General features: G+C 37.8%; 1 protein-coding gene across 1 annotated transcript in view; it reads right to left on the bottom strand.

Moving 5' to 3' along the window:
* The window catches only part of WDPCP (WD repeat containing planar cell polarity effector), a 466,454-nt gene extending 455,808 nt beyond the window's left edge, over positions 1 to 10,646 (bottom strand). The window contains exon 1 of the mRNA XM_045788084.2: positions 10,514 to 10,646. The gene's annotated coding sequence lies outside the window, so the exon portion shown is untranslated. The remainder of the gene's footprint in view (positions 1 to 10,513) is intronic.
* Between the last annotated feature and the right edge of the window lie 1,768 nt (positions 10,647 to 12,414).

Consider the following 12,414-nt stretch of genomic DNA (forward strand, 5'->3'; position numbering starts at 1 on the left):
CAGTGAGGATTAAAAAACAGAACACAGGGTGCCTGCCGGGCTCAGTCAGCAGAGCATGAGACTCTTGATCTTAGGATTGTGAGTTCAGGCCCCATACTGAGTGTAGAGATTACTTATAAATAATAAATAATAAAATATTAAAAAGTTTAAAAATTAAAAAACAAAAAACAGGACCCAACTATGTACTGTCTAAAAGAAACTCACTTCAAATATAATGACAGAGACAGGTTGAAAGTTTTAAAAAAAAATTAAAAAAGATATACCATGCAAATATTAATCAACACAAAGCAGGGGTAAAATTAAACAGGATACAGAAGAACTCAACATCAAACAACAGTACCTAATTGACATTTATAGAGCATTCTACCCCATATCAGCAGAAAACACATTCTTTTCAAGTTTCCCTGAATATTTCCAGGATAGACTGTATTCTGGGCACTATAATAAAAGTAACCAAACTTAGAAAATTTGAGATCATACAAAGTATGTTTTCTTTTTTTTTTTTTAAAGATTTTATTTATTTATTCGATAGAGATAGAGACAGCCAGCGAGAGAGGGAACACAAGCAGGGGGAGTGGGAGAGGAAGAAGCAGGCTCATAGCGGAGGAGCCTGATGTGGGGCTCGATCCCATAATGCCGGGATCACGCCCTGAGCCAAAGGCAGATGATTAACCGCTGTGCCACCCAGGCGCCCCACAAAGTATGTTTTCTGACCACAGTGGAATCAAATTAGAAATCAATAGTTAAAAGGTAGTGAGAATTGGGGCGCCTGAGTGGCACAGTCGGTTAAGCATCAGACTCTTGGTTTCAGCTCAGGTTGTGATCTCAGGGTCATGGGATCAAGCCCCATGTAGGGCTCTGTGCTCAGCATGGAGTCTGCTTAAGATTCTCTCTCCCTTCTCCCTCTACCCCTACCCCTATGCTCTCTCTTTCTCTCTCTCTAAAATACATAAATAAATGTTAAAAAAAAAAAAGTAATGAGGGGAACCTGGGTGGCTCAGTTGGTTAAGCGTCTGCCTTCAGCTCAGGTTGTGATCTTGGGGTCCTGAGATTGAGTCCCACATTGGGCTCCCTGCTCAGCAGGAAGTCTGCTTCTCCCGCTCCCTCTGCCTGTTCCCCCCACTCGTGCTCTCTCTCTGTCTCTCTACCTCAAATAAATAAATAAAATCTTTAAAAAAAGGTAATGAAAATCTCCAAACACTTGGAAACAAAAATAAATGAAAATACAGCATATCAAAAAATCACTGGGCACAGAAGAAGCAGTGCTGAGAGGAAAATTTATAGCTCTAAGTGCATACAATAGAAAAAAAAGAGTCTCAAATCAATTATCTTAATTCCCACCTCAAGAACCTAGAAAAAGAAGAGAAAATAAAAATCAGAAAGAAGAAAATAGTAAACATAAGAGTATAAATCAATGAAATTAAAATAGAAAAATAATAGAGAAAAGCAATGAAACAAAGAACTGGTTCTATGAAACTATCAGCAAAATTGACAAACCTCTAGCATGACTGACAACGAAAAAACGGAAAACACAGATTACTAATATCAGTAATAAAACAAGGATATCATGATAGACTGCAGACATTAAGAGAATAATAAGTGAATGCTATGAACAACTCTGCATTCAGAAAGTTGGCAACTCAGGTGAAATGAACCAATTACTTGAAAAACATAAACTACCACAACTCATCCAATATGAAATAGATAATTGGAATCACGCTATAACTATTAAGGAAATGCAATTCATAACTTAAAAGCTTCCATAATAGAAATCTCCAAGCCTAGATAAATTTATTAGAGAACTCTAAAAAATGTCTAAAAGAATTAACACCAATTCTTTACATAACCTCTTCCAGAAATTAGAAGAGGTAAATACTTCTCAATTCATTTTATGAAACTAGCAAAACTAGACAAAGATGAAAAGAAAACTACAGACCAACATCTATCCTGAATAAGATAGAAAAAACACTTCACAAAATATTAACAAGTTGCACTCGGCAATATTTGAACCAGCTACGACCAAGTGGAGTTTATTCCAAGGATACAAGGGTGGCTTAATATTTGAAAATCAATCAGTGTACTCTATCATATTAACAAGCTAAATAAGAAAAACTACGTAATCATATTAATTGATACAGAAAAAGCATTTGACAAAATTCAGCACTCATTCATAATCAAAAACTCTCAGGGAAAATAGAAATAAAGGGAAACTTCCTTAATTTGATAAAAGGCAAATAAAAAAATCTACAGCTAATGTACTCAATGGTGAAAGAATGCTTTTCTTATGGGCTGAATTATGTCCCCCAAATGCATATGTTGAAGTCCTAATCCCCAGTATTTCATAACTTGACTATATTTGGAGATAGGGTTTTTAGGGAGTTAATTAAGTTAAAGTAAGGCTGTTAGGTATCCTTATAAGCAGAGAAGAATAGGTCATTCAGAGAGACACCAGGGGTATGCATGCACAGAGGGATGGCTATGTGAAGAGACAGCAAGAGGCCAGGCCAGCCATGTGCAAATCAAAGAAAGAGCCCTCAAAAGAAACCAAACCTGCTTATACTTTGATCTTGGACATCTAGCCTCCAGAATGTGAGAAAATAAAATTCTGTTGTTTAAGCCATTCTATGGTATTTTGTTAATGGCAGCCCTAGCGAACACTTTTACTCTAAGATCAAGAATAAGGCAAGGATGTCTGTTCTCTCCACTGTTAGCATACTGAAAGTTCTAGCCAGTGCAACAAGGCAAGAAAAAGAGATCAAATGCATACAGATTGAGAAGAAGAAATAAAATCTCCCTCTTTACAGATGATATAAATGTCTACATAGTAACAGTAATCAAGACTAAGTAGTACTAGTGTGGAGTAAACACATATATAAGTGGAACAGAATAAAAAACTCAGAAAAAAACTATGCAAATATGCCCACCTAATTTTTTTAAAGTATTTATTTATTTATTTATTTATTTATTTATTTATTTATTTACATAAACTCTGTGCCCAATGTGGGGCTTGAACTTACAACCTTGAGATCAAGAGTTGCATGCTCTACCGACTGAGCCAGCCAGGCACCCCGCCCACCTAATTTTTTACAGTTTCAAAAGAAATTCAATGGAGGAAAGATAGCCTTTTCAACAAAGGGCACTAAAGCGATTAGATATCCACAAGCAACAAAATAATCCTAAACCTAAACCTCACCCCTTACATCAAAATTAACAACCACATAATGAATCACAGGCTTAAATGTAAAACATAAAACTACAAAACTTTTAGGAAAAACCATAAGAGAAAATCTTCAGGATCTAGAGCTAGGCAAAGTGTTCTTAGACTTAATCCCCAAAATTATGATCCATTAAAGCAAAAATTGATAAATTGGATTGCACCACAATTGAAAAAAACTCCTCACTGGGAAAGACCTTGTTAAGAGGATGAAAGGATAAGCTGCAAACTAGGAGAAAATGTTTGCAAACCACGTATCTAACAAAGGAGTAGTATCTAGAAAATGTCTATCTCTTAAAACCCAACAGCAAAAAACTAACAGTTCAATTAGAAAATGGGCAAAAGACCTGAAAAGATATTTAACCAAAGAGGATATACAGGTATCAAGTAACCACATAAAAAGATGTTCAACGTCATTAGCCATTAGGGAAGTACAAATTAAAACCATGATGAGTTATTACTACATACCTAACAAAATAGCTTAATTAAAAGATAGTGGCCATGCCAAATGCTGGCAGGAATGCAGAGAAACTAGATCACTTATACATTGCTGGTGGGAATGTAAAATGGTACAGTTATTAAGGAAAACACTATGGCAGATTCTTAAAAACCTAAACATGCAATTAACATATGACCCAGCAATTGTACTCCTGGGCACTTATCTCAGAGAAATCAAGACTTAATGTTCACATAGAAATATGCACATGAGTGTTTATAGTAGCTTTATTCATAATGGCCCCAAACTGGAAAAAACCTAGATGTTCTCCATCAGGTGAATAAACATATTGGACACAGTATGGAGTACTACTCAGAAATAAAAATAAACTATTGTCACATGCAACAACCTGGATGAATCTCCAGAGAACTATGTTGAGTGAAAAAAAAAAAGGTTATCTACTTATGACTCCATTTATACAATATTCTTGAAATGACAAATTATAGACATGGAGAACAGATGAGTGCTTTCTAAGGGTTAAGGAGGGAGTGAAGGTGGAGGGAAGTAGATGTGACTATAAATGAGCACCAATGAGGAATCCTGGTGGTGATGAAAAGTTCTGTATCTTGACTGTTATCAATGTCAATCTCCTGGTTGTGATCTTATACTATAGCTTACAAGCTGCTACCATTGGGAGAAACTGGGTACAGGGTACAAAGATCTCTATTATTTTTTACAACTCCATGTGAATCTATAATTATCTCAAAATAAACAATTTAATTAAAAAAGAAAAAGGAAATTTTGGTTCTTGGGCCCCATCTATAACCTGACCAATCAGGATCCCAGGAATGAGACCTAAGAATCCGTATTTCTAACAACTTCCTTGACTATTTTTAGACCACCAGCCTGACAGTAGTGCACACTACCATTTAAAAACAACTGATATAGCCCAGCTTCTTGTTGATGTATGGATTCCTTCCAAAAATTCCCCCACAAGTGGTCCCTGAGTAGCTGCTTAAATATTATCATGGGAATGGACCCACTGCTGGTCAAGGCAGGCCATCCTACTATAAGAGAGTATCGTGTAGGAATGCCCTTCACTTTTGAGCCCAAACCTGCCTCCTTTTAAGTTCTAGCATTTGCATCTAGGGCTTCTCTATGGGCCAACTCTTCATCACTTGTTTCTCCCATTAGATAAGGTTTCAAGTTCCCTCGCTATCCTGGTCTCACTAATCCCATACTGAAATACAAATATCCAGTCCTGAGGGGTTTCCCAGGATGTAGAACATTCAGTGCTAAAACTGGGAAAGTACTGGTCACATGCAGACTAAGTTGGTCACCCTAAAATTAAATTTGTCAGTTCTTCTTTTCTTATTTTTTAAAGATATTATTTATTTATTTGAGAGAGGGAGAGAGAGAGAGAGCATGTGAGAGAGAGAGAGAGCACAAGCAGTGGGGAGGAGGATAGGGAGAGGGAAAATGAGAAGCAGACTCCCCACTGAGACGGGAGCCTGACGTGGGGCTCGATTCCAGGACCCTGAGATCATGACCTGAGCCGAAGGCAGATGCTTAACCAACTGAGCCACCTAAGCACCCCTCTTTTCTTCTTATTGAAGTATAATTTACATACAGTGAAATTTACCTGTTGAAGTGTGTAGTTCAATCAGTTTGATGAATGTACAGTCATGGAACCACCACTACAATCAAGGTATTTACATCTCCCCAAGGTGTTGTGCCCCTTTCAGTCAATCCTGTCTCCTAACCACCTGCAACCATATGATTTTTGTTGCTATGGTTTTGTCTTTTATAGGATGTCATAAAAAATGAATCAGTGTGTAGCCTTTAATATGTCTTTAATTATCATAACGCTTTTGAGATTTATTCACCTTGTCCCATCAATAAGGATGTCCTTTTTTATTCTTGAATTTTGTCAGTGCTCTTAAATCCCCAGAACTAAACCCAAGACCCTAGAAATGGTACACTCTGGTGAACGTAGCAGAAACAATGACTGCTTTCTTCCTCAATTGGAATACTGGTCTTCTATAATTGTAATCAAATATCACATTAGCTTTCTCAGCAGTCAGATTGCAAAGTTGTCTCATTTAGGCTATAGCCAACTAAAAATCCCAAGTCATTTTCACACATACTGCTGTTCAGCAATTGATAGGTCCAAATAATGTTTGTGACTCAAGCACAACATCTAACACTCATAACTTGTAACACTTGTGACATAAAAGTCACCGTGTTAATAATGTATACTTCGTTATGTTTACCATGCTATACATTTCCATTACTCCTCCCAAAAAAACCCCATACCTATTAACAGTTAGTCCCTATTCTCTTTTCCCCATCTCTTGTCAACCACTGATCTTTCTTTATCTATGCATTTGTCTATTCTGGATATTTCATATAAATGGAATCACAATCTCTCTGGCTTCTTTCACTTAGGATAATGTTTTCAAGGTTCATCCATATTGTTGCACGTAATAGTACTTCATTCCTTTTTACAGCTGAATAATATTCTATTGTGTGCATATGCCACATTTCACTTATTCATTCAACAGGTGATCAACATTTAGGTATTTTCTACCTTTTGGCTATTGTAATAGACAGTATTGGAATAGTACTGATATGAACATTTGTAAACGAGCCTTTATACGAATATGTTTTTAATTCTCTCAAGTATATGCCTGGGACTGGAATTACTGGGTCGTATAATAACTCTGTAATTTTCTGAGGAACTGCCTAAATGTTTTCCACAGAAATACTTAACGTTTGCCCTTCTTAAATTTCATCATTCATCTAAATCATTCCCCTGACTAGCCAGTCTAGTAACTTGATTTTTTTTTAAAAAAAGGAAAAAGTTAATTTGGCATTCTGACTCCCTTTCCCAGAAACTGTGGGGTCTGGAGTGGACCAGAGCTGACCAGTAGTTGCAGGACTTGGAGCAAAGGGGAAACAGATAGCATCCAGGGGAGAGGTTGGTTCAGAAACCAAAGAGACAAACCAGACAAGGCAACAAATACAGAGGACTTGGCTAGCAAGGCCCAAACCAAATCAGAGGCAAAGGGGCCATGCAGGGCTCAGGAATGAGAAGCAAGAGCAGTAAGGAAGGGAAACTAATAGGTGTGATCTAGATAGACTCTCTGAGACATTGATATGTAGAACCAAGACACAGCAAGGTTTATGACTTCTTCTATGGGTCTGGACTGAGGTATTAGTATATCCAGTTTGGGCGTTACCTCCAAGACCTTTGCTCAAGGTGGAAAGGGAACAGAGTTTTCCCAGATCTGTTCAGTCCAGTAGTTCTCAATCTTTTGTTAGAGTCAGTCACCCGGAGGGCTGCTAAAATACAGATCGCTGACCCCATTCCCCAAGTTTATAATTTAGCAAGAGTGTGCTGGGGCCCAAGAATTTGCATTTCTAACAAATTCCCCAGTGATGCGTATGCTCCTGGTCCAGGGGTTGCACTTTGAGAACCTCTGCCTTGGTGAACAGCTTTATCCCATCAGAAAGCATTCTGAAGAAGAGAGGTGGTTCCTACTATCGACTCCCTTTAGGACTTAACCCCTTGCCAGTGAATTTAGTACTGGAATTAGCCATAGCTACTCTCCTTGTTTGTAAATGACTTATATATTCATCTGACTTGGCTTTTGGGAAATAACTGGAGTGTAGGGAAAAGTGTCTCAGTATAACTAATGCAGCTGTAAGTAACAATAGGAGGGAGGGGACTAAAGTGAGAAGGATCTTGAACTGATGCTTCTCATTCTTGTGCTAATCCTTAACAAGTCTGAGGGTTTCCTGGAGGTCCTTCTTTATAACCATTGAACAGTTTTCTTAGCAACTGACTAGCTGCCAGAGTCTCCATGGTGCTGGAGGTTGAGAGACAGGAACAGGTTCCCTTTGATAGTTTCCATGCATTGAAAGGTGCAATGAAGTTGGTAAATTCTGTGGTGGAAAGATAAACGATTACAACTGTAGTATTGTTGGTAAGGAAGTGAGGCAGCATAAGTACTTTTCAAATATTTTGCCAAGTGTGCTGAAGCTGGAATGTGGAGACCTGGCAGTACCCCAGCGGACTTAAGAATTACAGGGCTTTGGAAATTTCCTTCAAATACCAAGAGATAAATTTGGAACTATGATCAGACAAGGACAACACTCATAGAGATGACAGAAAAAGTATACAGATCCTTGGTTGCTTTCTGACCATGTGGAGAACAGCTACCTATCAACCTGGACTGCTCACCCTACTAATGCTGAAAGAGAGAAAAATTATCTTTTTAAAAAGCCCCTGTACTTTTGAGTCTTAATTATAGCTACTTAGTTTGTCCTGGATATATTGTAAATATATACTCCTAACGTATTTGGGGAGAGAAGACATGAATTCATGAAAATAGTGTATGATAAGTGTGAAGTCAGAGGAAGGAGAATTTGCTTTGGGCTAGAGATGTCATAGAAGTCTTCTGTTTCAGTCAGGGTTCTCTAGAGAAACAGAATCTAATATATATATATATATATATATATATATATATATATGTTATATGTTATACACATAGAATATAAATTATAAATATATGTATTTGAAAACTTTTAAGGAAATGGCTCATGCAATATGGAGGCTGGCAAGTCTAAAATCCCTAGGGCAGCCTGGCAGGCTGGCAGGCTGGCAACTCAGACAGGAGTTAATGGTACAGACTTGAGGCAGAATCTCTTCTCCCATAAACTTCAATTTTTACTCTTAAGATCTTCACTGATTAGATGAGGTCTACCTACATTATCTTTACTTAGAGTCAATTGATTATAGATGTTAATCTTATCTACAAACTACCTCCAAAGCAACATCTAGATTAGTATTTGACTGAATAACTCAAAACTACAGCCTAGCCAAGTTGACATGTAAAACAAACAATCAAAACGTCCGGTTTTTGAGCTCAGCCTTGAAGAATCAATGGTGGTACTTGAGCTGAGCCCTGAAGAATCAATAAGATTTCAATGGGCACATGGCTTACATTAGGCTGATTTTTAAAAGCTGGTTATCTGGCCATGTAGTGCTGAAGGTATAATAACTTTCTTCATGAGTATAAACTGCCTAATTTAATCCTTAGCTCCATGGAGAGAGATTATTAAAACCCATAGTCTGGCTCAATCAGTGAGTTAAATGCTGCAGTTCTAAGGGGTCAAGATAATGCAATACTGAATTATGCAGTGACCTGCTGGTTCCACACATGGACACTGGTATGACATTTGCAGAATTGCTTCTGTGATGTTCTGGAAGGACAGAACGTTAGCTCAGTGGAAGATCCTCACACACACACACACACACACACACACACACACAGAATCTGGTTAACTTTGGAGTTTTGTACATGTCATTCAACAACTTGTATAGCACACCTTCTGGACGAACATCAGTCACAAGATTTTTGTAATTCACGAATCATGAATTTCAAGGATTTGAACTCTTACTGAGAAGCAGAAAAGCCCTCAGTGGAAGCAGATCTCAATTCAAGCAAAGGTGTGTTTTTATTTGAGAGAAATAAGGAATTGATTTGGTTGAAACCAGGACTGTCTCTGGGTTTACAAAGAGGCAGATCTGTAGAAGGATCCCACCAGGTGGCTCTCCTGCCTGCCTCAAAGTTTCTACCATCTGTTGCAATGTCTCAGCACTGGAGCTTTATTTCCTTTAGTTAAGGCTTAATCATTATTAAAATGTTTTAGACTTTCTGAGAAAAAGGTTTTGATAGAAAGGATTTTGAGACTGCAGGAACTTGAAGATAAAAGGATACAAGGCACTTGACTCTAAAGATAAACCTTGCCAAATTTACTACAAGCCAAACTGTTTATAGTACCTGTTTAGAGAATTTAAGTCCAATTCAGTGTGGAGTAAAGATCTCGGATTCATTTGTTCTCAGCCAAAATGTAGACTATACAGGTGGATATAATCCCTGGTAAGAGAGTCTGAATGTAATACTGTGGCCCTTAAAAGACTAACTACTACAGATCTGCATTACTCTTTGTCCCCCATTAAAAAAAAAACCCACAAGATATTTTGATAAAAAATGCAACACCTTTTTCAGATATTGGGTAATAGGCACTGCAGTACTATGATGTCAAAGAGAAGGGAACAAAACAAGATGAACTCTAAAATTGCCCTTTCTTTTGGATACAAACTCTTGGCAGTGGCTCAGGAAAGGGAAACCAAACAGAGCCTGATGGTCTTCCTGAGTTGAGGAGACAGGGATCCTGAATCATGGAGAAAAGGGAGTTTTGCAGAGAAACAGATCGAGAAATCTGCACAGAGGTCCTTTTGAGACTTGGGCTATCAGTCTGTACATACAAAGGGTGAAATTCCCTGGGGCTGGGCAAAGAATTGGGAAAGAACAGTTTCTGGGAAACTGTAAGCCAAATAGTTCCCAAAGCTCAGATAGGATCAAGACTGAATCAGGTTCCCACCAGCCCAAGTGGAAAGACCTTGCTAAATATGTGGGGAGTTTAATAGAGACCCCAGATAGGTCAAATGTTAATAATGAGGCTGAACTTGATCTACAGTTAGGTTACTTTGGACATATCCTAAGAATATCTTCAAAGCAAGCTTGGAAAAGATCAAGCTAGTCTGCAAACAACTCCCTGTCAGAACAAAGTCAAACAATCTTTACAGGAATAAAACAATATCCAGCACTCAGTAATGTGAAACTTAAGTCCAAAATCCAATGAAAAATTACTAGACATTCAAAGGCACAGGGAAAATAACCCATAGCCCAGAGAAAAATCGGCTGATAGAAATAGACTCAGAAATGACAGATGATGGAGTTAGAAGACAAAAACTTAAAAAGAACTATCAGAAATAATATAAATATACTCACTGTTCTCTCTATGGGTCTGAGCAGTATTCTACATCTCCATTGGCCTGAATAGAGCAACTGCTTCACATTATAACTCTGATTTCGACATGGTTTTCAAAAAAACAAACAGTATGTGTTTCAAATTGCTTAGATAGAGTTGTCCTGCAATATTGCAAGGAGAGTTCCAAGATCCATATGATCCCTGCCCTGAATAATTTCTGTTCGATGTCAAAATATACAAAAACCCTGGGTGGTTTAAGAAAGTCCTTCCTGGGATGTGTCAGCTGTTTTGCAGCCGTGTACTTTTCTACTCCATTTCTGTGATGGGGTAATGAACCTGATGTACTGACTATGCAGAAAGATCATTTGAATCCAGTAATGACAGAAAGTAGCTGCCTAGGACGAACAGTAGAAACTATGAAAGAGAAAACCATTTAGAATAGAGTATTTTGATTAAATATTTCAAACAAAAGAAGCCTTTAAAAATAATGCATATCCTTATTTATTATAAAAACAAAACACTATGGAAATACATGTAACTTAGTAGTTCCCAAAGTCAGGGGTGATCTACACTTCCTTTAAATACCCAAATAATAATAATTTGCACCCCCTATCTTACGTAGTGGCATTGAGTCCAGTGGTTTGTTGGGTTCTCTGATCTCAGTGTTTCTGAGAATCCCTGGGAAATGCTGACATCATTCCAAAAGTGTAATTTTTTTATTTTTTTTATTTTTTGTGTGTGATCATTTCAGCTGACTGGCTTGCTCTGGCCTACTTTTTCTCTCTGCAGGCCTCCTCACTATTTAGCATTCAGCTGGACTGCTCCTGACATCTTCATCTCAAGTGGATGAGTCTCTTTACCAAAACAAGACTAGGTCTGATCACAAAAGTACAAGACAACAGAAAAAAATCACAATGCTCATGAGAAAAAATAAATAAAACTAGATATAGTGGGCTACATGGTGACCTCCAAAAAGACATGTCCTAATCCCTCGAAACTACGAATGTTACCTTATTTGAAAAAAAAAATAGATATAATTTTAAGTTAAGAATCACGAGAGGGAGAGCTTATCCTGGATTATTTAGATGGGTCCTAAATGTAACCATATGTACTCTTATAAGGGAAAGGGAGATTAGACTGAAAAACACAGGGGAGACAGACACACAAAGAAGAGGAGGAGGCAACATAAATGTGGAGAAAGAGGTTGGAGCATTGTGGTCACAAGCCAAGGAATACCTACAGCCTCTGGAAGCTGGAAGAGACAAGGTGCTGATTATCCCTTAGAGCCTTAGGAAAGAAGAACTTTTGATTTTGGACTTCTGGCCAACAGAACTGTGAGTGAATACATTTCTGTCATTTCAAGTCATCCAGTTGGTGGCAATGTGATACAGCAGCCACAGAATCTAATATACAAGATACTACTCACTATGGACCCTCGAACTGCCACAGTGTCCCAAAATGACCATGTCCATCCTCAGCCCTTAGTCTGTGGCCACACTGTAGGACCAGCTCACTTCCTCATGGTCTCCTTGGAGTCTTGGACCCCAACTTCTCTTTTATTCTGAAGAATAGAGAAAATCCTTCCATTTTAATAATCCAGCCATTTTAATAATCTCTGTAAAAATGTAACTTTGACCACAACACAGAGAACAGAAGGATTAGAGGAAGGTGAGTACCCAAGAGTGATTGTGTGCAGGGAACATGAAATGCAGACAGAAAATGAGATGAAGGAAAGAAGTGATGAGAGCCTGAAGTTGCTAGAGACCATGTTCCCATCTGCCCTTTATTAACCTACATGGAGATCTGAATGATACCTTAGTAACAGAATCAATTTTTTTAAGTTTAGTAGTTGAGCTTAGTGAGAGTTCTCCACATAAGAATATATTCAAGTACAAATTATTATTGCAAATGTTTTCTTTAA

This window comes from Ursus americanus, chromosome 7 (genome assembly GCF_024610735.1).
Source record: "Ursus americanus isolate L20-20 chromosome 7, mUrsAme1.1.p, whole genome shotgun sequence".
Classification (NCBI taxonomy): domain Eukaryota; kingdom Metazoa; phylum Chordata; class Mammalia; order Carnivora; family Ursidae; genus Ursus; species Ursus americanus.